Consider the following 27192-nt stretch of genomic DNA (forward strand, 5'->3'; position numbering starts at 1 on the left):
CCTCTACCCAGGGAGAGGGAGTGAGACCTTGTATCAAGAAAAAAAAAAAAAAAAGAATACTGCTTTAAGTTGATTGTAACCATTGTGTTTCAAAGCATTTATCCTTTATTTCTGCACTCCTTAATACTGCTTGCCTTTGTTCCTTACAGTAGTGTTCAAAAAACATGATTAAACAAAAATCTGTTTAATAGAATTTTGTAAACATCTAGTATACAAGTTTTAGAATAAATGATGCTAGAATTTTTACGGGCTTTCCATTATTTAATTAAAATATTATGAAGGAAGAAGTTATTGGAAACAAGTTGATGACAATAAGCCAATAACCTTCAAGAAAAAAGAAAAAAATAGCTAAATTTAAACAGAAAAATCAGTAGTGGTCAGAATCTATCAAAGCAAGGATTTACATTAATAGCACAGTAGTAATAAATGAAATGCTATCTTTTCAGTACCACCTCTATCTAAATCATTAGCTGACATGTGGTTAGACACTTAATGTTGACATGTCCTAGTATTCATAACAGTTAAAGTGTAGAAACAACCCAAATGTCCATGAATGGACAAATGAACAAACAAAATGTGGTATATATCCATTAAATGGAATATGGAATATTATGCAGCCATAAAAAAGAATGAACTACGGATACCTGCTACAATGTGTGTAAACCCTGAGTGTGACAGAAGATGGTCACAAAAGACCACCTATTATATTACTTCATTTATATGTAATATCCAGAATAGGGAACTCTATGGAGACAGAAAATAGATTAGTAGTTGCTTAGGGATGGCAAGCTGAGGAAAGCGATAGCTATAGAGTATGGAGTTTCTTCCTGAGAGGAAGAAAACATATCCGGTTCCATGAATAAATTTCAATGACCCCTGTATGTTTTTATAATCCTCTCCCTCTCATGATTACGATTCTCAGGCCAGTAGGACATGAGGGCCAGAATCTTGAAACTTTTAACTAACTACTTGGCCTTTCTGAGTTGTTTCCCAGAAATGGTGGCATTTCTGCAAGACAAGGTGCTGAGATTTTGAAGGCCCCTGGGCAGACTTCCTGACCCCCAGGCTCCCCATCCCCCACCACCTTCCCCATCGCAGGTAGCCCCTCCTTAAAAAAGCCTGTAATCTCTATTAGTTGAGGAGATGAATTGGAGGCTGATTCCCCATCGCATTAAAAAAAAAAAAATTCTTCCTTGGCAATCATCATTGTCTCAATAATTGGCTCTTTGTGTGGCAAGCAGCTGGACCTAGGCCGAAACCTCCTTGTGGTTTCTATAACAAAAATGTTTGAAAATTGACTGTGGTGATCGTTGCACATATCTGTGAATATACTATAATCTATTGATCTGTACAATTTAGATGGTGTGGTATGTGAATTATATCTCAATAAAGCTGCTAAAAATTAAAATATTAATTTCCTCTTTGATTCTAAAGTTAAGCAGTTCTCACAACAAAAGCCCTATCCATAACATTCACTCATAACCATTCTTTTAAAATAACTAAAAGGGCCAGGTGCGGTGGCTCATGCCTGCGGCTGTAATCCCACCACTTTGGGAGGCCCAGGCAGTAGCATCGCTTGAGGGCAGGAGTTGGAGACCAGCCTGAGCAACATAGTGTGACCGTGTCTTTACAAAAAGTTTAAAAATTAGCCAGCATGGTGGCCTGCACCTGTAGTCCCAGCTACTCAGGAGGCTGAGACAGGAGGATCGCTTGAGCCCAGGAGTTGGAGGTTGCAGTGAGGTAAGATCATGCCACTGCACTGCAGCCTGGGTGACAGTGTTCACACTGTCTCTAAAACAAACAAACAAACAAACAAAAAACTAAAAGGAAAAATTTACTTAGTCTTCTTATAGGCTCAAATCATGATGTAGTTTATTCAATGTAGTTCATAAGTTACTGATTTGTGATTAGGTTTTCCCAATTTAATTGTTATCACCAAAGACCATTTGTGGCTACCCATTTTTCACTCTTTCAAATATAAATATTGATACCTGCTGCATCCCAGGTGCACTGTGAAAGAACTAGGAGAAGGGGCTTTTCCTCAGGGTTTATTTCCTTTCTCCCTGGAAGTGCAGCTCTTTCCCATGGTACATTAAAAATAAACCAGGTACAACAGACTTAGTACATTGCTCTGATCCTCTCACCAAATGACACAATCGTCAGATTTGAAATCCCAGGTTTTCCTGCTCAATTTAACATCTATGACAATCAAGAAGTTCAAGGCAGGAAATTAAGATGTCAGCTATACCTGTAGTTATTTGCTATTATCCACGAGTCAGATTTACAACTTAACAGAATACAGTAGTACTACAGAAAGTGTGAGAGCCACATGTGCAAGTAATGGTGAAGAGATGTTTTTTAGGGCTTCTGCATACATGGATCTTTCCACAGCTGCAGAACCAACTACTGAAGAAGTACATGCTGTGCACAACATCTACAATTTAGTGAAGCTGGAAAGAATTTTATTTTTGTAAAAACTAAATGGGGTGTGGCTCATTTTCTTGCCAAAGGGCTATTTTATTCCAAGACACTGGTGTCTGCTGACCTTCATTTGTAGGCTGAGCAATGTTCTATTTAAGTAACATTAACTCATAGTGGGCTCTTTTTTTAGGATGCAATAATTATTGCAAAGAAATAACAATGTTTAAATTTGATTTGTCCTTAGTTTAGATTTGATTATATTGGGTTACAAGTGAATGTCTTTGTTCACACAAAGTTTATATTTAGAAATTATTTTATGCTGAGTAAAAAGGCCATATTTAAATTCATTTTCTACATGTAAGAATATTTTTAGTTTTCATGAGAACCAATATTACTTTTGTGTCTTTCTCTTCTACTAGACTACAGGACCATCTTATCCATCTTTGTAGCCCTAGCACCTAACAGTCTTCATTAACTTTTGTTAGCTGAATGAATGATGAAACCATTCCACAAATAGACTAATTAAGCTATTCTCCATGCTACCATCCTTAAGTTAACTATTACTCCATTTGTAGTTTGTACTGTCTCAATATATACTCAAGAACTTTGGGCATATTTTTAAAGTTTTCCTGAGTTTTACATCTATTTGTCAATGGCCTATAGGCTTTCTTTTATACAATACATACATGTTACAGGGTACTTGACATATCCACCTTCCCTTCATCCTTACACAAATCTCTGGTTAGGGAAAGTTTTTCCTCCTCTGCTAGCACCTACAAATATATTCTAGTTTGCTTTTTTTCCTGAGGGCCAAATAAAGCAGGAACAGTTTGACTCAGGATAAGGTAACAAATGCATGGGTTGGCTTATATTTTTAATCATGTAAACCTATCAATATTGCTTTTTTGTTATCTACACTTAATGATAATTTGGCTCTATTTGTTTTTTAATCAACATAGGATGAAATAAAAATGCTTTATTATTCATAACCACTTGCAAAAATGATTCAATTGTAGCTTTAAACTGGAGACCCACAAACTGCTCAAAATATTTGTCGAATGTGTCAATATCCTTCATCATTTCCTGGTTTTTGCTTTTGAAAACTTCCACTAGGGGAAATAATGGGCACCATAAATTTAAGATTAATATGTTTTGGTTTCACCCATTTTTAAAGGCTACATGTCATCCTGGAAAGCTACCGATTTAATTTATAACTCTCTGCCTCCCCAACATTCTAAGTTTTGACTAATTTATTTTCTCTTTGCTCCTATTTTTTTCCAAAGGTAAACTTTCTAACATTCACATTTTTACAATTTCTACTACTGTAGAAACACTGAAGAACCTGAAGCTTCTTTTCCCCTCCCAGCAAGTCAGGCATCAACATTATCTATTACCTTTCATCCTGATCTAATCTATATTTGTTAGTGGCGATGAGTTTATAACAGTGTCTATAATTTATTGAGTTGTGTTCCCAATTTTCCTTTGAAGGCAAGTTCTTTAGACTGTTGGTTGGCATATCCTCACAAAGGGATAAATTAAATTATTAATAGGACTCTGAGCTAAGCAAAGAAACTTCTGCAACCTGGAAAATTGCTAAAGTCCTTCACATTCACAATGAAAAGCAATAGAAAGCAATATTTTCCCAATGCCATTAAGTAAAACAAAAAATAAACTATTTTATTTATCTTAACTGGTGACATTTAAGGATAAAGTGTTCACATTAGAGGAAAATGAAGAGGTTGATATAGATACTTGACAAAAATCATCTAAGGCAACATTAACTGACCTGTAAATGGGAATATTTATTGAGCACCTATTATATGCTAGTTGCTTTATTAATGTTCCTATTTAATGCTAAGAAAAACATGAAAAGCAAGTAGTATCGTCCTCATTTTATATATGGGGAAATTGAGCTTTAGAGGAGTTAAGAAATGCCATAGAGTTACAAATGGCAAAGCCAGCGGGTGCAGTGGCTCGTGCCTGTAACCCCAGCACTTTGGGAGGCCAAGGTGGGAGGATAGCTTGAGCTCAGGAGTTTCAGGCCAGCCTGGGCAACACAGCAAGACCCTGTCTCTATAAAAAATGAGAATAATTATCTAGGCATTGTGGCATGCACCTGTAGTCCCAGCACCGAGTTCCAGCAACTCAGGAGGCTGAGGCAGGAGGATCACTTGAGCCCAGAATTTCGAGGCTGCAGTGAGCTATGATTGCACCACTGCACTCCTGTCTCAAAAAAAAAAAAAAAAAATGGCAAAGCCATCGGAACCCATATTTTATGCTAAATCCATTCTGACTATGCAACAGCATGTACACGATCCCCGAAAAGAAAGAAACAGAGGTGAGTATGTGTTGCTGTGTCAGACAAACCTTCCACAACTCTTCTGGGTCCTCATGGAATGCCCAGACCAATAAGGTCCTTAGTGAGGCTGGTGAACTGGGGGAAGGAGAAAAACACCAGGGAAGGGTCTATGAAGCCACCTGGGTTAAGTTTCAGGAAGGAGAGTCAGTGTATAATGAGCTATTCAAATATACAAAATATTTGTGAAGTCAAGTGTTTGTATTATTATTTAAGAATCTGGGCCGGGCGCGGTGGCTCACGCCTATAATCCTAGCACTCTGGGAGGCCGAGGCAGGAGGATCGCTTGAGGTCAGGAGTTCGAGACCAGCCTGAGCAAGAGCGAGACCCCATCTCTACTAAAAATAGAAAGAAATTAGCTGGACAACTAAAAAATATAGAAAAAATTAGCTGGGCATGGTGGCGCATGCCTGTAGTCCCAGCTACTCGGGAGGCTGAGGCAGGAAGATCGCTTAAGCCCAGGAGTTTGAGGTTGCTGTGAGCTAGGCTGATGCCACGGCACTCTAGCCCGGGCAACAGAGTGAGACTCTGTCTCAAAAAAAAAAAAAAAAAAAAAAGAATCTGAATGAAATATAAAACTTTGAGTTTAATTATAGTTTATTAAGTGATCAAGTACTTTAAGAGACCAATAACCTGAGATAAAACAGCCTATCAAAAAACCAACTCCAGAATCAAAAATGTCTTTAGGATACTGAATGTTCATGACCACAAATAAGCTTTGCATACTTGAACTGAGTTTTATAGCAATCTGAAATATAAAGGCTACTTAAAAAAAAAAACCTGTCTCTCCTTCCCCCATTAACAGTTCCGTTTCAAAAAGTAGAACTTCCTATGATTGTACACCCCACAGGATCCTACTTCATCCTGCTTTGCACCTGTTAACTAGAGCAGAGGAAACCAAAATATTTCTAAGACATATACTTTACCTAAAACTGTTTCAGTTTAGAGTTACATATGATACAATACACTATATAAAGAATGGCCTCTTTTTTTTTGAGTGCCACTGTTTGAAATCAATGCTGTCTTTTTGTTTAAACCAATGTTTAAATTTCAGACTGTCAAAGAAATTCATCTTTTAAAAGTCTTAGCAATTTCTCTTCTAGTTAATAATCATAGAGCTGTAAAATGATATTTGAGCAAGAATGTTCACTAAAGCATTATCTCTAAGATCTGGAAACAAATGTCCAAAAACCTGGAATTAATGAAATAAGTTATGAAATACCCATTATATAACATATAGAATATTGTACAGTAATTTTAAACATTTGCAAAAACTACTTGGAAACATGTTCATAATGTAATAAAAGAACAGGATATAAACTGTATATACAGTATGATTCTAATTTTTAAGAATGTCTCTCCTCCTATATATGAAATAAACAGTTGAAAATATGAGCAGGTGATACAGTTATGAGTAATTTTTATTTTCTTCTTTATAAGCCCTTTTGTTTTCCTCTAATTTTTATAGTGACCTTGTATTTTTCTAATCCAAAGCAAAGTGATTAAAAACATCTTAAATATGTACTACTGAAGAGAAGACACTTTCCCAGATTAACTAATGCATACATATTGAACATTATAGCAATAGGATGTGTCCTAGGAACAATTTCATATCATTTTTACCTCTGAGCAAACACTGTGTAGTCTATAATGGTAATTATCCCTGACCTGAAACACAAACCCCCAAATATTCAAAAAGAATAATAAGAAATGGCGAAAATGGGAATATGCAAGCAATTTAATATAGGGTAAAAGCTTAAAATTACACTCACCCACGAAAGACAGTGTATTATTCAGTGTCAATAGCAGATGTCAATCTGAGTGCCACACTATGTAATTAGAGCCTATACTGTAGAACACAATAATATGAATATTCAAAGCTATTATACGGCCCTAACAAATCCTATTTTATAGAAATAAAAACTTGATATTTATATATCATATAAAACTTTATGTAATATCCATATACACATATATGTATGTATATTTGTGTGTGTGGTGCATACACGTGTGTGTATGTATATATCACAGCTTAAGGGAATCAGAATTGTAATTTCAGTGAATGGGTTACAACATTACAAAAAATGTTTTGCTATTCAATCTTTTAAACCAGAGATAGTAGAAATAAGTGATCCGACTTTACAAATGAAAATAATTTCTAGTGGCAAAAAGAACTCGCCTTCAGAACTAGTCATATTACACCAGGTTATTTTCAAAAGCCATTAAACTCGGGGCTTTCTAGTTATTCCATTTTAATTAAGTACTATCACTTGATAAATGATATTTAAACAAATGTTATCAAATATAACTTTAACAAAATAAATGATAAAAGCATGATAACTCAAAGAAAGATAGTTATAGAACCATCACGTAACTGGCAAGATGAGAATAAATACTGAAAATTCCAATAGTTTTGAGGGTGGGGGTTGAAAACTACCTCAGAATTTATCTAGCCCAACACATGTATTTTTCAAATGAAGATCTGCATTAACGTCTCGCATTGTTATTAATGGCATATCCCTTAAATATACGGATTATCTCTTCTATTATGCACTTTTCCATGCCTGCATATTGTCTTCCTTTAGACTGCAATTATGAGGAAAAACACTTGATTTTTTGTAAGCTGTTTTACACAAAATCTCCCATTACAGGTAATCACAAAACTAAGAATGAGGTATCTGAGCCAATGCACTCTGTAAGGATTACCAAGGAAGACCAAAATGCTGCTCAGTAGTTAGTTAAAAACACCACCAAATTAATGGCTCTAACTGGCTACTTTACACGATATTTGTGGGAACATAAGTTCTACATGTAGGTTTTTGTTCTCTTGTTATCAACCAATTCTCTTATTTTTGATTATATTATGTCTAGCTTTATTTTCCCTTTGCTTGTAGACACTGGATGGCTGGAGAACATTTACAGATAAGTAAAAATGTGGCAGGGCTTAAGTGATGAGAACTCTGCCATGTCTGTAAACTTTCGTTAAAGCCTTGGTGTTTCTATGATATACTACTACAGTACTTGGAATTTATAATAGCACCTGTCTGCTGAAGAGCCAAGGCTTCATATAGCTCACTTATCCTTTCACCATGCCTGTGAAATACCTAGATTGAAAACAGATGGCTGAAAAATAAAGCGAAATCCAGATATGACCACAGAGAACTTCCATGATTTAACTTCAGATGGTCTATCTGTCTAGACTGCCAAAGACTAAAAGACCCTGGTTCCATGCACAATGTTCTTTCAATAAACAACACTATCTCCTTATCATGAAACATATTTATAAATTTTTAAGAAAACTTAAGCTTTCTCCTATTATAAAATCAGTAGGGTTAATGTACCAAAAATCCTTGTTAAGGCATTATATAAATGTTACCTCTATATTTTTATTTATTTATTTTTAGACAGGGTCTTGCTCTATAGCCCAGGGTGGAGTGCAGTGGCACCATCATAGCTCACTGTAGCCTGAAACTCCTGAATTCAAGCAATCCTCCCGCCTCAGCCTCCTGGATGGCTAGGATTATAGGCTCGTTCCATGATACCTGGCTAATTTTTAATTTTTTTTGTAGAGATGGGGTCTCACTACGGTGCCCAGGCTGGTCTAGAACTCCTGGCCTCAAGCCATCCTCCTACCTAGGCCTCCCAAAGCATGAGGATTACAGGCATGAGCCATGGTGCCCGGCTTAATATTTGGAATAAGCCACTGATGATCATTTTCCTGAATAATCACCATCTGCCAACAAGATATTTAGCTTGGTTCAAATACAGTTGCATCAAAATTTGGAAAATCAACTAATAAATATAACTCAAATGAACCAGATTATAAGTATTTGAAAAAACTAAATACAAAACCTTGAGCCATCCCCTCATTTTACAAACAAGAAAATGTATGGTACCTGGCACATGTAGGTGCTCAGTGTTAGTTATCAATATAATAATTTTAAGTGACTTTCTCAAGGTCAAACTATGAGTCAGAGGCAGCGCCATGTCCAGAATCTAGTTCCCTTGAGGCCAAGTTCAACATAACTTCCCCCTTAGTATTCTCATTTTCATATATCAGTAATGCTTCTTCAATCCTAATACAGTTTATACTCATTAATATTTGTCTTTCAAGTGCTAAGAATAAGGCAAAATTCAAAATTCAATTTATTGGGAATCTTTTGAAACTGTGTACCTCCATAACTAAAATAAATTGGCCCAAGTATGATCAGACCTCCTAAGACTGATATTTCATGATTAGACCATTTCCATAACTTTAACCAAAGCTCTCTCATAACTAAAACCAGGAAGTAATGACCACTGGTATATAAAAGAGCTTCCAACATTGTAATGTAGCCAGAAAGCTGCTGAAACCTCCAACACATTGAATATACATTATATGGTACATCACTCTCTTCAATAATACAGACTCAAAACATGACCCAGTTGTTTTCTTCTAAACTGAGTTTTATTATCTTCACAGATCAAATTTTTTCCCCTCTGGATCACTCTGCACCAAAAGAAAAATTTGTCATATGAGCTAGTATGACATGATTCTTAAAAACAGATACACGTGTTGTCATGAGTTGCTAAACATTTGTTTTCAAATTTCATTTTATATCAGCTACCACTGGAATCTGTACCAAACAGCAAAAACAACAAAGTTTGGCATATACATTGCGCCTAGATTATAGCAAATTCATGAACTTATCATATGCGCTAAGAATACTGCCAGTAAATTTCATGGAAAGCCAAGTAGAAATAATCCCTAAAACAGAATATGAAATAATGACAAGGGGACTTTCTTCCTTTTCCCTGTCAGTTTCACCAAAAAGAATCACTTTAGTGTTCAAGCACCATGGCCGAGCTGTCCTTTTCTTTTCACTAAGTCATTCTGTTTGCCTAGGAGGAAAATTTCATTGGGTTTCTGATAGTGCTCTGGATACTGACATTCTGCCAGTATAAACAGTCACAGTCAAAGTCTAATATGTGCGTGTAACCATTTGTAGAAGAGACTTAATCTCACCCAAAGTACTACCCCCTAGTTATAATTAATTCTTCTACCCAAAAGTGCCATACACCTAGTCATTTTGAGTGACTGAATTTAAATCATAGCTTCAGACTAGAGACTTTGGATTTCAATGTTGATTGTATTAAGTCAAGTCAGAGCTTAATTTAGCTCCCTACCCTAGGTAAAGACAGGGACTGCTATCTGGCTAGATCTAATGGCTAGATCTAACAGTAAAAATTAAGCATTAGACTCCTAACTCCCTAATTTTAATAAAAATTTGGGTTTATGAAATCATAGCACCAAAAAATGAAGTCTGCAACATTGAGGATGGTTTTAAATGAGTGGGCATCCCTAAGACAATGAAATGCTGTGGATTAGAGCCTAGTGATGATTCTGTTTTGACGTGATTTTATCTCCCTACCACTTTAACCTGGTTGGATGGTAGTAACCCCCTTTTTTTGAGGTTAAACGTTTATTAGTTTAATCTAAAATTATATTATCACCTCACTTCCACTAGGGGGGTCTATCTACCAGTGTAGTTAAGGCAAATAGCTCAGGTGCAGCTTAAATCTATTTCCAGCTAATTTGTGCCACAAGGCTAGCTTGGGGTTAGAACTATGTGCTTTAAGGTAGTTCTAGTTTTCAGGCTCAGTGAAGGATGCACAGCAAGAAAATGGTTGCTTGAGTCATTCAGAGGTTGCTGCAGTAGACAAAGGAGTTTTTGGCTAAAGAACACAAAGACAAAAATCTCTTAAATATTCCCAGTTTCATTTTTATAGCTTCGGCCCTAGTTGTTTTCAAGGCTAAATATGTATCATCCGGATCCATTTTTGCAAATAAGTAAAGCTTCTAAACTCCTGACCTCAGAGATTTCTCTGCCTGTTTCTATACTCTGCAATATATAATCTGAACAGCAAAATTGCCACGTTTTCCCAGCAGCAACCTTAACTTGGGCCACATGGGCGGGTATAAGTCAATATGGGAAAGTTGTTTCAGTGTCCTCTCATTATTTTACAAAACCATCGGCAGGCAAAAACCGAACCAACTCGATTTATCAAATTTAGTCTCTACTGTTTTTGTGCATGATTTCTGATCCAATTAACTCCAAACCACAAATAACTGATGGTTAATTTTAGCTGAGATTATCCACTACCTTTAAGCAGATGCCTAATATAGAGAATGGTTCAATTAAAATATAGGCCAGAACAAGGAACACGACAGAACCTTATTTCTAAAACACTATTTTATGGGATATGGCTTCAAATCTAGCATTTAGGGATAAAATGGGGCATGAGTAAAAGGATGACTTTCCTAGAAAACAATTAGTAAGATGTTTTTAAAATTTAGAAAAGCCATAACCAGATTGAAGAAGTGCAGGGGAGATATATACCCCAGCACACATATATTTCAAGCCTTTATTTCAAAACAGCTCCAGTTTTTATTTTGGATAAAATCCGAGCACCAAACTCCCTTTCTGTTCCCCTCCTCCAAATCCAAGTAGAATTCCTTGAGAATTCCACACTCTCCTCCTAGCCCCCTACCCCCCACGCCCTTTTTTTTGTCGAGGTAATTTTTGGGATATGGGCCTCGGCCATTACATTCCAGTTTTAAAGTCAAAAGATGTCATGTGACCATCACCCTAGGGGCATCAGAGACTCGGGCACGTGATGCCAATCGGCATGTGTGAGGCTGCGGCCACTTAGTTGGAATTCACTGTAAACTGCATCTCCAGGATCAAGCTTAGGCTCCCAAATCCATTGTTACAGCCAGTAAAGTGGAGCAAGTGTTTACTCCTCAGTAGTTTTTAATTCCACCTAAGTTTTCTACTGTGACCAGCCAGGCTCCCTTCCCTCCTCCCCATCTCTGGTAACAGACTGGGCACCCCCAGCATCCCGTCTGTCTGATGCTCTCCAACCCGCTTAGTTCCAAGCTCGACCTTCTGCACCACGTTGTGCCGATCAGGTGAGAAGCAAGGAGCAGCGTGTACTGCAAGTGTCAGATGCCATTAACCCCACTCCACCTCTGGGCTAGGATCATCTCACGCCCCGGAGCCCGGCGGTCAGAACCGCCAGCACGCTAGAGCAGCAGTGGCGGCGGCGGCGGCGGCGGCGGCGGCAGTAACTTTGGGACTGGCGAGAAGCCAGGGCGGGGGTGGTCTGCGTCCCCGGGCCTCTCATTAGAGCGCTTAAGTACTGCGGGTGAAGAAAAGTAAACACAGGCAAGTGCAGCTGTGCGGGGGACGTGGGGGGACATTACCCTCCTCCCACCGCCCCCTCGGCTCTGCCTCTCTGGGAGCCCCGAGAGGTCCCGGGCTGTTGCTGCCCGACCGCGCGCTCGGGGCTGCAGAGCCGAAGGAGCTGAGCAGGGAGCAGACAGGCGGCGCGGGGTCCAGGGAGAGGAGGACGGAAAGGTACTGCCCTACTGGCCTGGAGATGTTCTGCTACTGAAAGAAAAAAAGTGCTTACTCATGGGGAGACGCGGTGCAGTCGTGACGCTCTCGCTAAGGGCAAGGGAGGGAAGCAGGCAGAAGGCAGGCAACCCGAGCCTCGCTCCTCTCCTGGGCCACGGCCACCCCACCCGCCCTCCCCCGCCCCGCTCCAGAGTCCCAGGGTCGGCTAAAGCCCGTCGGGTCACCCTAGGCGGGCGTGTGGGGGCTGGAGGAGTAGCAGGCTGCTGGCTCCGGGATTTCCTGAGTCCGGGCGGGAGTGGGGCGGGGTGGGGGGAGGGTGTTGGCAGTAGCTGGAGAAAGACGACAGAGGGAAGTTAGGCGCTCTGTTTCCACTTTGGGGCGGCAGCCGCAAAAGGGGATCAGGGCAAGGGTTGGCGTCAAGGACTCCAGCCCAAGGTTGGCAACAAGTTAGGAGCAACTTGTGAGAAAGCACCATTTAATATAGTGAAGAGCAGAAAGCGTGTTTGCAGCGGGTGCTGGTGGGGAACCCTCTGTCACTCCCACCCATTTCTGTTGGGAATCATCGCCTGGGCGTCCGAGGGCTCCGACTGAAATTTCTCCGACCTCCCTCTGTGCCCTCCCCGCCAAACCCCCGGTGCGAGGCACGTCCCTGCTGAGGTTCCCGGAGATGCTCTCCACAGGACCCACTCCTGCCCACGCCCAGGCAACGCGCTCCCCTGGTGCCCGCCCGAGCCTTTACTTACGTAAAGTCGCAGAGTCCCGGAGCTGGCCCGACAACCTCCGACCGACGCACTCAGACAACTTCTGCCCTCGGAATCTTTGCGGCTGTGGTTCTAAAGCCAGCGCTCCCTCCCCTCCTGCCAGGCCCCCCCGCCCCTCGGCCGCCGCCATTGGCTCGGGTGGTGCTAGCAGTCGGCCTGGGAACCAGGAAGGGGATTGGGCCACGGGCCTGTCACGTCAACTGGGTGGGGATCTGGGAGAATAGGCACGCGGATGGGCACCGAGGAGGGATGGAGAGTCTTAACTCTGGGGCAGGGAGCGGAGACCGGTCCCCCAGCGCCCGATTCTCCCCTTTCTCTCTGGGCTAAGACGAGGTTATAGAAGCCCACAGTGCCTGGCTCAGAGAACATATTCAAAAAATCTTGTGGAATAAATGAAAAGATGGGAATGTCTGGCACGAGAGTTGGAACAAGACCTATTTAAGTTTATGGGGGGGTATACAATTCTCCAGGAATCGTGAAGAGAATCACAGGATGTCGGGGGGGGGGGACATTCCTAGTTTCATCTGCTCGGATCAGCCCAGGTGCCAAACGACGCAGAGAGAAACTTCAGGGATCTTCCCTTTGCTTAATAAGTCAAGGGAGCAGAATATGGGCAGGGCAGGGCCCTCAAGCCTTTGGCCTCATGCCAAGTAAGTTGTTGCCCCAAATCACCCGTCTGATATGTTCGTTCGGAGGGGGGTGAGAGGTGAAGGTGAGAGGCCGTGGTGGAAGTACCTTGGTTCACTCTTTTGACTGGAAATGAGTGTCAATTCTCATCAGTCTCCTTTCACGAGAGAAAACTTGGAGACGTGCTCTTGCTTCTCAGGGTACCATTTCTTCTCCTCTGCCCACGAGATTGGCTCCAAGTATAGCTGACCTCTTTCATTAATACACAAGGAGGTTTCCCCTCCTTCCTTATCTGCATTCCAATCCTATGGCTCATCCTAGGTCCAAAATCAACTCCAAGGGCCAGAGTTTGAGGGATTCTCCAGGGTCAGGTCAAGAGATTGGCTTGTGGGACAGCTGTAGAAGAAACAGTCTAAGCCCTTTCCTGTTCCAGTCCTACTCATTTTGTTCAGGGAATGTGTACTTGGGAAGTTCTGTCGAAATTTGAAATTGGTTCAATTAAATTGCATTTTACGTCCACCAGGAAAAATGCTAAGAGAGGGTTTAAAAATTGAATGTTCTTGTAAAGGAACCTCCATTTCATCTGTTATTATGAATTCCCTTAGAGAAATTAACCCATAGTGAGTGCCAGGGCTTCTTAAATGGGAAGGAGTGGGGGAGTTCATATACTGCCTAAAGGCTAGACTAGCAGAGGACTTGGCACTAGGAAAAAGCCTTGTTAAATATTAATTAATGATTAACCAACCGAAAGAACTTATGAAAGGCATAGGAAGGTGAAAAAGAAATGAGAGGGCAATCGTGCTTTTAGAAACATTAAATTTCTGTTATGGAAGATTTTCTACTGGGTCAAGTTTGGGTCAGCACAAAAATACCTACTGCAACATGTTGGTGATGGATTGAACATGCAGCGCATTGCCACACATATTTACGGTAGGCTCCCCAGTGAGATTTCTGGCATTCAATAATTGGCTCAAGGTTTGGTGTGACTTCTGGAATTCTTTGCACAAAATTTCTAGATACACTAAATAGGTGACCAGTTTTCTGCCTTTATGGTGTCTGTTCAGTCACCATTGAAGAGCTTCCACTTGCTTTTAAACTTAAATTACAGACTAAGCAATAGCATTAAGGGACTCTGCAAGCTAAATTTTTCAGAATGGATCTATTTGTGTCAATTACTTGGTATTCCATTTTAGTTTATTTTTCAAGTTCTAGGATTTAAAACAAGTCAAAATATTAAGAATCTTATGCATATGCTATTTATGTTTTCCTGTTTCTTATTCAAAAAAGCTTGCAATAGAAACTTCACTTTCATAAAAGTCTTCGTTGACCACTAGCACTGAGGATGCCAAAATTCAGTCAAGAAATGTCATTTTAATGGAAGTGCAGTAGTCCATAGTCTCAAAGCTGCAGAGTGCCCAGGTAATGGCACTACTTCTCATTGCCTCAAAGTAACTTTCCAACAGATAAAACATGCATTAAACACAGAGGCACCTATTTGGATGCTAGTTGAGATTCCTGTTTAACAAGTTCAAGGATATAATCCAGGTACAACTCCATTTTAATGAGGACTATTAAAATAGCCAGTTTGATGTAACTAAGCTACCTTTGTGTTGCCCAGAATCTAAAAGACCTTTTCAAAGTTTAGCATTTTGCTCTAAGCAAGGAGCCTCAGATTCAAAGCTCAATTTAAATAGCCTTTCTTTATGATCTTTCACAACATCAATTTAACTCCTATAGGATCATTCACAGAGTAACCCAAAATTGATAGTTTTCTTATCTGTATCAAAAAGCCTGCACTGAATATCAGAGTCCCCTCCAGCTGCTTACAGGCAGGTTATAGGCTCTAATTCATCTCAGCAGTGCTTTGCGTAGTGCACAGAGGAGTTCAGTAAATGTTTGTTGAACTAATGGTTATTTTATGAGTCTATTCTTGTAAAACAACAGCAGCAACAAAAAGCTATATATAGGTCTCTGTGAATCAATAACCTAAGAGTTTTTGTCTTTTCCTTCCATTTCCAATTTTCAATCCCACACGGCTTTGTAATAAAATAACTTAAAGTCAATATCACAAAAATCTGAAAGCCATTTCTTCTTCCTGTCCTCTTTTGATGTCATAGGCAGGCTCGAATTTCCCCCTTAGGTTTTATCTCTGTCCAACCTGCCTTTCTTCCTCCTTTGAATATGCGCATTGCTCCTTTTCCTTGCTTGCTCTTTTTCCTGTCGTTCTGCTGAACACCCTCCCTAGTTCAGTGCACAATTTCTTATGTATATATAGTCTCAATTTCCCCCTGAAATTTTTCTGGAATAAGTTGTCAGTTTCCTTTTTATCCATTTTTAAAAGCCTCCTTTTTATAGTCTAGTAAAGTGCGATTTTTGCTACACAACCTTATATAATAGAAGGAATAACCTAGAGAATGTTGATCAATTTAATACTAAATCATTTTTCTAACTCATCTAATTGTTTTCTCCGTGTCTAAATGTACAATTGTGTGCTAAGCTATTTTAATTAATTGCTTATTTTATCAGTTTGTTTCCAAGGAATTCATCTATTTTTCTTTCATCTTATGGTTTATATGATAATTCCAATCCATGTTGTGCTACTTTAGGTTCCTGGATTGATCCTCTGTTCCTCTTAGTATTAAACATGTAGCTGGGCACGGTGGCTCAAGGCAAGGGGATTGCTTGAGGCCAGGAGTTTGAGACCAGCCAGGGTAACAAAGCGAGAGATTTCATGTCTAAAAAAAATAAGAAAAATTAGCTAGGTGTGGTGGCACGTGCCTGTAGTCCCAGCTACTCAAGAGGCTGAAGTAGGAGAATTGCTTGAGCCCAGGAGTTCGAGGCTGCAGTGAGCTATGATCATGCCACTGCACTCCAGCCTGGGTGACAGAGTGAGACCTCATCTCTTAAAAGTAAAATGTTGTGACATGAAATTTTTATTAAAATTAAGTATGACTTGAAAGATTTATCCTTAAAATATCAGGAATGGAGGAAATTTAGGTAGACTTGGACAATTCCTAAAATTTTTTGATCCAGAGGATACATATTTGAAGTTATCCTTATTGTTTACTAAGCGAAGAGTATTTTCATGTTCCCAACAAAATATACACACGTATAGCACACGAATGTTAATTCCTTGAATGGGCAATTGTCCAATATTTTTCAAGCCTCAGAAGTTACTGTGAATCTGGATGTGTGCTAAGGCAGGCCAATTATCTTACAAGTATGTTCTCATAAATAAATACTGTGATGTGTCCAAGGTTATTTCAGATTTTCACTTGTTGAAAAAAAAAGAATAAAAGACAAAAAATCAATTGAAATGTCTTTAATAGGATTAGGACATATTTAATCAGCATTAACCTTATATAGATCCAATGAAGGTCACTGTCATCACTGGAAATAGAATTAAAGTGTTTTCCCAGAGTTTGCTGCCTGTTAAATATATAATTCATCAACAATATTCTTTAAAGGGTCTGTTACGTACTAGCATTGAGTTAGGTATTATAAGCAACATAGAAAAAATATGGTCCCAACATGCAAGAAATTAAGAGTCTAATGCTAATTCAAGATCAAAATCAACGTAAGTGAAATAATAAGAAAACAATTCAAGGTAGAATACATAAGGAGTGCTGTGGGAATTCTGAAAAAAAATGGGAATGTGGCCAGGCAGGGTGGCTCAGGCCTGTAAACTCAGCACTTTAGGAGGCCAAGGCGGAGGACTGCTTGAGGCCAGAAGGAGTTCAAGACCAGTCTGGGCAACATAGCAAAACAATAACAAGAAATAAAAAAGTTAGCTGGGTGTGGTGGCAGGTGCCTGGAGTCCCAGCTCTCTGGAGCCTGAGGCAGGAGGATCATTTGAGCCCAGGAGTTCAAGGTTACAGTGGGCTTTGATGCCACCACTGCACTCCAGCTTGAGCAATAGAGGGAGACCTTGTCTCTCTAAAACAAAACAAAACAAAACAAAACAGGCATGATGGGGCTGAAGCAGTTAGGGAAGGTATCTTTTGTGTAATGGGACTTGAGTTAGGCTTGAAAAAATGGGTAAAACTTGATACAGCTAAGTAGAAATGCAAAACATTCCACTCCTGGGAAGAAAGCAAAAGATACCTTTAGGTGAGTTTCTGAGTTTGGGCTTCCCTTCTGGGCTTCCTCTTCTTCATTTGCAAAACAAAAGCTGAGGAATTGCCTATTGTAAAAGTGCAGTGATACCATCAATGGGAAAGAAGGTTGCTTGAGATCTCGTGGGTTTAACTGGTTTCAAAGATAAAATATGTTTGTTATACTTATTTTAGAGAGTTGAAAAGACTTGTGAATCTTGTCTTATAAGAACTGAACTGCAAATTACAAAAGATCTTGCTTTTGTTTGCAGTAATTTTGACAGTTACTTTAGATATAGCCAACTTAATCCCCTCTCCTCCCAATGAGGTTTACAAAACTGTTGACACATATCACAGTTTGCTCTTATAGGACATAGAATATGCCTATAACCCTGTAATTTACAGGGATGTTAAGGTAGGTGAATGCAGTAGCTCACATACACATCTTGATGTCATCATTTTTCATGTCTGGGTTATAAAGCATTCTTTCTGGTGAAATATTCAAACTAAACTTTCATCAGAATGTAATTTCAAATATTAGAGGTGTCCTGTGAGAAATGTCTGTTAAATATATACTAATGACCCTTCAAAATAAATTGTAAAGCATATTTCAAAATTCATAAGGACTGAGGTGAGAGGATCCCTTGAGCCCAGGAGTTCGAGGCAAGCAGGGGCAGCATAGTGAGACTCCATCTCTAAAAAGAAAAAATTCATAAGGGTTTATCCATAATTGTCCACACCACTAACCAGGCTCCGAAAGAAAAAATCATATCCAGTCTATTATGTTTCATTGATTTCCAAATATGTCAGGCCAGATTTTGCTGAATTTAGGAGTGTCTGCCTGCATGTGTGTGTGTGAGAGAGAGAATATATAATCAGATTTTAAAATGCTATCCCTATTTATTCTTCTAAGAGTGCTCATAGTTAAATATTTGGGTCTATGTCTACTAAATATGCAAAACGTGACTTTAAAAAGAGATTGACAGTGTTACACCATGGATGAACCTTGAAAACATTATGCAGAGTAAAAGAAACCAGTTACTAAGACCACATATTATATCATTCCATTTATATAAAATGTACAAAAAGGTAAAATCCCAGAGACAGAAAGTAGATTAGTGGTTGCCTTGGGCTAGGGGAGGAAGAGCTGAAGGGAAATAGGGAGGGACTGCTAATGGGCATGGAGTTCCTTACTGGGGTGATGAAAATGTTCTAAAACAGATTGTGGTGATAGTTGCACAATTTTATGAATAAACTAAACACCATTAAATTGTCTGGTTAAATGGGTGAACAGTATGGTATGTGAATTAGGTCTTTTAAAAGAAAAACTTTAGACAAATTATATTTAACAGCCTTTAACTGAGCAATAAAAAAGATAAAAGTGATTCAAGAATCAGGCAGCCCCCAGAATTAGAACAGATTCAGAGGGACTCTGGGGCTGCCACATGGTTGGAGATTTATGGAAGGAAAAAGGAAAGTGATATACAGGGAAGGGGAGTGATACAGAAACAGCTGGATTGGTTATAGCTCTCCCTTTTGCCTTATTTGAACAAAGTTTAAATACTTGGTCCCTGAGAATGTTTGAAGTATAGCTGCTGTGATTGACTGAGACTCAGCTATTGTTACAGAACATACTCCTGAGTTAGGAGTTCAGTTTGCTTATCTACTCAGTTAGGTTATGGTTCTATGTACGAACTCAAGTATGCCAGTATGAAGGCTTTTGCAGGCTAAAGTTTAGTTTTTTTTTTTTCTTGAAGAGACAGGGTCTCTCTATGTTGCCCAGGCTGGAGTGCAATGACTATTCCCAGGCGCAATCATCGTGCACTATACTCTCAAACTCTTCAGTGTAGCTGGGATACAGGTGCACACCACCATGCCTGGCTCAAATTTTCAGTTTGATTCAACATATCATGTCATTGAAAGAAGAACAAAGTACTTCAATCTACCATAAAAGAAATTTAAGTTAAACATTACCAAAAAACATTTCAAACAAATCGAAGAAGCCAGAAATAGAACCTGAATAGCAAAAGGTGATGTATTTCTTCTTTGATATTAATACATTTAGAAATTTTTGAAGTACCATGTGACTAAATTGGTCTAATTATTTAAATCATGCCACAGTTTGAATAACTACTTGCAGTTCTAAAGATAATTGGACATTTGATCTAATAATAACCAAAAGGTTCCTTAGGAAGTGTCACAGAAGGTTTGAGGATATGAAGTTTCAGTTTGAATCAACAAACAGCTCTTTGAATTCAGAACCAATAATGCTTTCACTGGTTTGCTTCTTTAGCAATGCCATAGTGTCACCTGAACAAGGGTATAAATTGAATGTAAAGCTGTCCATTCAGGGTGGCGTTACCTTTCATACATTGAGCACCATTATCATAGGATAAATCCTATTTGGTGGATGAAATAGAGTAAGCCTGTAACTAACTACATTTAACTAAGCTTTTTAAAAAATGTTTAAATATGGCCGAGCATGGTGGCTCACGCCTGTAGTAATCCTAGCACTCTGGGAGGCTGAGTTGGGAGGATCGCTTGAGCTCAGGAACTCAAGACCAGCCTGAAGGAGAACAAGACCTCGTCTCTACTAAAAATAGAAAAAATTAGCTAGGCGTAGTGGTGTGTGCCTGTAGTCCCAGCTGTCGGGAGGCTGAGACAGGAGGATCCCTTGAGCCCAGGAGTTTGAGGATACAGTGAGCTGTGATGATGCCACAATATTCCACCCAGGGCGACAGAGTGAGACTTTGTCTCAAAAAACAATTTAAATAATTTGGAAGTCTTCTATAAAGGGCATCATGTGAAAATTAAATTAATATCCTAAGTCAGGAGTCAGTATACTGTGTTTGTAAAGGGCCAGATAGTATTTTTTTTTGGCATATAGGCCATACAATACAGTCTTTGTTGGAACTACTCAACTCTGCTGTTGTAGTATGGAAGCAACCATAGAAAATAAACAAACAAATGAGCATGATGATGTGCCAATAAAACTTTATTTACAAGAACAAGCAACAACAAATTGGACCTACAGGCTGTAGTTTGCCAACCCCAGTCTAGATTCCTGTGCTTACCCCAATATGGTCTTAGCATCTGGATGGAGCTGTGTTCTTAAAGAGGTATTTAACTAAGAGTTGGTTCCTCACTGAAGATATGAAACAGATTAAAATAGAAATTAGCACCTTCCTTTATTATAATCTTAGGTCTTCACAGTCTTTAATATAAAGCAACCAATGGGTGGCTATCTACTCTTTTTTTTTCAGCTTCAAATTTGAATGTAATCACAATTGCAAAATTCCACCAGGTGAGGTGGGGGCTGGTGAGAAGGGAATAAAATGACAGCTACTACAAACACTCCTTGAGTTCCTTTTGTATGGCAGGCATCAAAGTACTCGGAACTTTATATGATCTCATTTAATGCTAATCACTCTTTTCCCCATTTTCAGATTGCACTGTCTGGGGAATGGACACGCTTGAAGCTCTGACTTGGGGGGGGTGGGGGAGCACGGGCAATATACATAACCTAAACTTTTGTACCCCCATAATATGCTGAAATAAAAAAAAATCTTAAAAAAAATAAATAAAAAATGTATAATAAAAAAAGCTAACATTTAAGAAATACATAACTTTTACCTAAGATCATTTGGCTAGTAACGCAAGAACTGGGGTGTGTGGGTGTGCGAGATGATTCCATCTCATGTCTGACTCTACAGCTCATCATTAGAACCAAAGGATTTTACAAAAAGCATTTGCTATATTTTTATCTCAAGTAATAAAGCACGGGAACACTACTAATGGTTTCATCTTTCTTCTCACTTCCAATGAAAATTGGTTAGCTCACTGGTGGTAAATCTCTCAGGTAACCAGCCATGTTTATTACATGCTGTAGTCTGAATGTTTGTGTCCTCCCCAAAATTCATATGTTGAAACTTAATCACTCAGGTGATGATATTATTTATTAGAAGATAGTAGAAGATAGCATTGGAAGAGGGAGGCATAATTTATACAGATTTCCAGAAAATACACTATTGCAGCCCAACTCGCCCTACCTGATTAACTCTAAATTATGGGTCACATAAATCATAGTAGAGGCGTAGTTTTAAGTGAATTAAATATATTCTAAAATAAATGTGTTTATAAGAAAAATACCCAAAGCATATGGCTGACATTTCATTTCATTTTATTTAATATAAGGTTTCCTGCAGCATCAAATTTAAAAAGCCAAATAATTTGATAATTAAAATCATAGGATTTTTGTATTAGAAAAAACATTATAGACCATCCCTCTCACTTTACCGATTAGTAAAACTAAGCCTTGTAGGAGCAAAATGACTTTCCCTAATCTATTGATTCTTTCAAAGCCCTTTTATAAAGTTACTTTAACAGGTAGCATTTTGAGGATTATAATTTTCTTTTTATATATTTCAATTTTAAGTGTGGCTTTGCAAAAATGCTAGATAGTGATGCATTCCAGGGACATTGCCACAACTCATACTGTGTAGTAGGGTGGAGTCCCTCCAGCTGTCAGTTTCCTGGCGAAGTGAAGTGAACAACAGGGTACCGGCTGAGGTCAGTAGGTAAATAGGGTATAAGTGGTTCTCCAAAGTCTTGCACCTATAGGGCAAGAGTAAGGCCTGGACTGGCCAAGATCAGGAATCCTGTCAACCAAAGGAAATGCAAAATCCAAGCTTTAATGATCTAATCAAAGGTGAGGGCTTGACAAGGAAGCAGGGAAAACCTGAATAGCACCTCAGCAGAGAAATGACTTGTTGGTTTTGAGACACTGCCTCTGACAGATCACACCATGCAAAGATTCTTTATTTATGCTCCTTGGGTCTGTTCTCTAATTAATGACTGATTCTAAGAGGCACGAAATTCCCTGTGTTATTCCTTGGGAGGCTGGAGTAAGTTATTCACATCATTAAGAACAATTCAGTGTCTGCAAAGAGGCCCCTTGTCAGGTCATTTTGCCACAAAATGGAAAGACTTCGTTTGCTTTGCTTCCTTAAGCCTCCTTTCTTCCTTACCTTATCTTTGAGTATACAAGATCCTTTCTGTTCTGTTAAAGGAGAATCATGCCCTTTCTCTTCATTAAGTCTAAGAAATAAATTCCAGCCTTATTTATCCTTTCCAATTTCCTTTTTACCTTGACTGAAGCAGGTACTGCTCACTGAAATGGCATTAATCACTCTGGATTAGTGTAAATTTCAACTTTTACAGAACAGAAATCCCACCCAGGAGAGAAACACAGGTAACAGATTGCAAAAGGTTGGCAGTACTTCCTTTAAATTCAAATATGAATACCAGCCTCTCCTAGCTGGAAGCAACATATGATTACGTATTAGAGCTCCCCAGATGCACAGAGTGGATGTGCAAGCTGAGAACCAGTTGTCTAGGATTCTTTCTTCTTCCAAATTTGTCTTGCAGTATTTAAAATAGCAATACATATCATTCTTCTTACCAGAAATGATTCAGTACATTAAGGTCTTTCCTATGCCTTCTTTTTCATTTTGAATTAAATACATATTCTTTCAAAATGAATCAATATCTTCATTAATATTTATATCAACCCAATTTTTTTTGTGGAGGAAAGAAAATCCTCTGAAAATTTGGAACAGCTCAGCCTCCAAAGTGTAGGTCAGAAAATCGGGCTAATCAAATGCTTATCAGTAGTACTGTAATTTTTCCAAATGTCTTATAGCATTTTATAAATAACTAGAAATACAAATGTAATTTCCCAAAGCGAAATTGATATATAATTTATAACAACAGGTGTGAAAGCATGAAGTATTATATAAGTTCAAGAAATACATACTCAGGTTTTTCAATTATTTAAAAATTATGTAAAATGAATGTGCTGTGTTCAGAGCTAATTTCTATATTTTCACTTATTCTTATTGTAAACCGTTAAAGTAATTGTCATGCTTTGGTACTCCATGGAAACAAACTATTTGCTTAAACATTAGCATCTACAACCTTAAAGCCAACATCTTAAATCTCAGTACAGGGTACAATTCTTTCTACGATCACTAACATAGGTCATTTCGATTACTGCCCTGAAGGCTTAATAGAAATCCCATGAAATGACTGTTAGTTTGCACTATTCAACAATTCGATCTTTATTGCAAAACACTTCCTTTTATTTTGTAACACTAATTAACACATTGATAGATCATTTAAGGAGATTTAATTTTATAAGTAATGAGTTTTCAAGGTATATGCAGATTTTGGCGATGTTTTTTGGAATAAGAAAACATGAAATGATCTAAACACAATATAGCTATGATTCAGTGTGAAGGCTGTCATTTTTATTTGGTACTGTTCTCCATGTTTGCTTGAGACAGTTGTTCTTTTATCGTTGGTTAGGTCCTAGTATATTGTCCGGAAAGCTAAGTGATAAATATTCATGATTCATGATGTTTTCAAGTAATTGCAAGTAAAAAATGGTTGCATTGAGAGTCAATTCTAATTCCTTCATGTTTTCCCCCCCTCTACATTGTGGGGTCATAAGTTTTTAAAAACTTTTAAAAGTTATTATTGTACTTGTTCCAGGATGTTTTTGGAAAGGCACAGAAAAGGGATCATTTCTCCTTTTCTAAAATCAAATGCAAATGATCAGATATGAAAACCTGAACATGCAAATTAGTGAAACATTCCACAGATTTTCTGCTGCCACTCCTCACCCCTCTCCCCCAGCTCCCACGTTTTCTTATATATTCTAGTGACACCAGATATTTCATCATTTCACAAATACGCCTGTATGCCTATATAATCTAGCTTTGGGGAGTGGAATGGAAAATGTGTATGTTTAAGAGAGAGTTAGAACTTGGTTTAAATCTGTTACTGTCTCTCACTATCTGTGTGACTTTGGAAAAGTCACTTTGTCTCTGTGTTCCTTGGTATCCTCATGTGAAAATTTAGATAATTAGCACTTTAACACACATGCTAGATATGTAGAATGTGCTCAATAAATTGTTATTGAATGATCAGATAACATATATAAAGCACCTAATACAGTGCCTGGCATAGAGTATCTGTAAATATTGCCACTTACCGTTTACCCTCCATCCCTCTGTGAGGCCTGCCTTCACGTTCCTTTTTAATCTAGCAAATCCCTAGCCATGCTTCAATTCCCACATCAAATGGCATCTCACTGAAGATGACTTCTCCAGCCCTTCCAGGCAGAACTAATGCTTCTATATCTACATTTTCATAACTTTTTTTCCCCCGGGACCTATTTTGCACCTCAAGGAAAGAGAGGCCACCATAAGGCCAATCCGAGGTCTTGAGGAGATATTTTCTTTCTCTCTGCATTAGGAAAGTCACACAGGTGAAGCCAAGTGTAACAATGCAGAGCTGAGAGGGCCTCATAACGTCCTCTACCTAGCTCTTGTAGCACTGGATTGTCGTTGTCACTGTTGATATGTCTATCTCCCCAACTAGACTATAATAAGCTCCTTAAAGGCAATGGCCCTACCTTAACTGGTCTTTGTAGTTTCTGACTAAGTCCTAGGCATATATTATAATAGAGCAAATAAATGTTTGATGAAAGATGAAGAAGAGACTGAGTTGTCTGCCAGAGCTTTTACTAGATGTAGGATTTGACTATACTTTGTAATTCACATATCTCTCTTTCCCGCTGACCATGAAATCTTTTAAGAAATGCCCTTTCTCTGTGTGTCTGCAGCACCGACACAGTGCCTGCCTTAACTAACATCTGTTGAACTAATGTAGGCAAAAGTCTGCCTTTAGGACTCTTTCACCCATTCTCTGATGTTATTTGGGTAACCCTCCTCCCCCCACTTCACAGGATCCCTACAATATCTGCCTTTCCATGTGTGCTCTCAGTCTCTGTTTTCTTTTGGTAAGTTCCAAAGGATAGGTTTTAATAAGATAAACTCATCTCTGCTAAAGTGTTCTTAGCTAACTCACTGCTATTCCTTCAATCAGTGCCTCAATCCAGCTACGAGGTACATTGAATACAGTGGCTACCCAGTTGTCAGTTGGCATGTCCAGCCCTGGGCAGAGGTGTGGTAAGTTATATCTAGTGCATTAAGCCCTGAAATCTCTCAGTTTTGAACCTACCCTCTTACATATGGAGAATTAAACTCACCAAGTCTAATTTCCACCTCTTTGAGTATGGAAGTGATCAAGTAATGACCTCCTATGGAGCTGGGAGAAAATCTGGGCTCTGCCTCCCTCCAGATTACCTGAAATGACCCCCACTCCGTTTTTGCTTGCCCAGCAACCATTTTCCATGCTGATTAAAAAAAATTTTATAATTTTTATTCTCAAAAATTTTTTTTTCTTTTGAGACAGAGTCTTGCTCTGTCACCCAGGCTAGAATGTTATGTCAGCCTAGCTCACAGCACCCTCAAACTACTGGGCTCAAGCACTCCTCCTGCCTAAACCTCCCAAGTAGCTGGAACTACAGGCATGCACCACCACGTCCTACTACTTTTTTCTGTTGTTTTTTTTTTTTTTTTTTTTTTTGCCTAGCTAATTTTTTCTATTTTTAGTAGAGACGGGGTCTGGCTCTTGCTCAGGCTGGTCTCAAACTCCTGACCTCAAGTGATACTCTTGCTTCAGCCTCCCAGAGTGCTAGGATTACAGGCATGAGCCACCAGCCAGGCTCCATACTGATTTTTTTTTTTATTTCAGCATATTGTGGGGGTACAAATGTTTAGGTTACGTATATTGCCCTTGCCCCACCTGAGTCAGAGCTTCAAGCGTGTCCATCCCCCAGATGGTGCGCACCGCACCCATTAGGTGTGTATATACGCATCCCCTCCTCCCCTCTCCCATCTGCCCGACACCTGATGAATGTTATTCCTATATGTGCACTTAGTTGTTGATCAGTTAAAACCAATTTGATGGTGAGTACATGTGGTGCTTATTTCTCCATTCTTGGGATTACTTCACTTATTAGAATGGATTCCAACTCTATCCAGGAAAATACAAGAGGTGCTATATCAAGATTGTTTCTTATCCATACTGATTTTAATATGAAGAAATTTGAGTTGTAGTTGGGTATTCAGCTAGCAAGTAGCATACTAGAATTATCTCTGTCCCATGATCTCTCTATCAAGCATTATCAATACAAAATAATATGGATGCCTAAGATTCTTTGGTAGTTTCTCATGCAAAGTTGGCCTTTGGTGGGGTGGACCAAGTAACCCAGTATGTGTCATTTCCTTTTTGGTGTTTTTATTTTTATTTTTTAGAGAGGGAATCTCCCTATGTTGCCCAAGCTGGTTTCCTCTGGAACTCCTGGCTTCAAGCAATCCTCTCTCCCTTTTTAGTCTTTTGATTATCAAAATTAACCCCTACCCAACCATCCAAACTTCAAGGAAGGAATAAGACATTTCTCATAGGATTCAATTTTAAATTCTTGCAGTAAAGCCTTTTCTGTTTAAAAACATAACCACATTCATAAATATTAATGGTGTTAGTTGTGTTGATAAAAATTGGTGTACCAGTTTGTGCAGGAGAAATGTTTTGGTTTAAGAGTCCTAAATCGGAATATAGTTAGA

The 27192-nt window shown here is 38.9% G+C and overlaps 1 protein-coding gene and 1 non-coding gene across 7 annotated transcripts in view; both read right to left on the reverse strand.

Annotated features, from left to right (window-relative positions):
• The window catches only part of PLS3 (plastin 3), a 75045-nt gene extending 62026 nt beyond the window's left edge, over positions 1-13019 (reverse strand). For 4 of the 6 annotated variants that reach the window (XM_069464003.1, XM_069463999.1, XM_069463996.1 and 1 more), the window contains exon 1: positions 12921-13019. The gene's annotated coding sequence lies outside the window, so the exon portion shown is untranslated. Of the gene's footprint in view, positions 1-12232; positions 12306-12920 lie in introns of those variants that run through there. The other 2 variants (XM_069464001.1, XM_069464002.1) reach the window with 2 other exon arrangements.
• An 11872-nt stretch (positions 13020-24891) lies between these two features.
• LOC138379335 (small nucleolar RNA SNORA64/SNORA10 family) lies at positions 24892-25025 on the reverse strand. The gene has a single exon (XR_011232102.1). It is a non-coding gene; the product is annotated as a small nucleolar RNA SNORA64/SNORA10 family (small nucleolar RNA).
• Between the last annotated feature and the right edge of the window lie 2167 nt (positions 25026-27192).

Source organism: Eulemur rufifrons, chromosome 30, assembly GCF_041146395.1.
Source record: "Eulemur rufifrons isolate Redbay chromosome 30, OSU_ERuf_1, whole genome shotgun sequence".
Classification (NCBI taxonomy): Eukaryota; Metazoa; Chordata; class Mammalia; order Primates; family Lemuridae; genus Eulemur; species Eulemur rufifrons.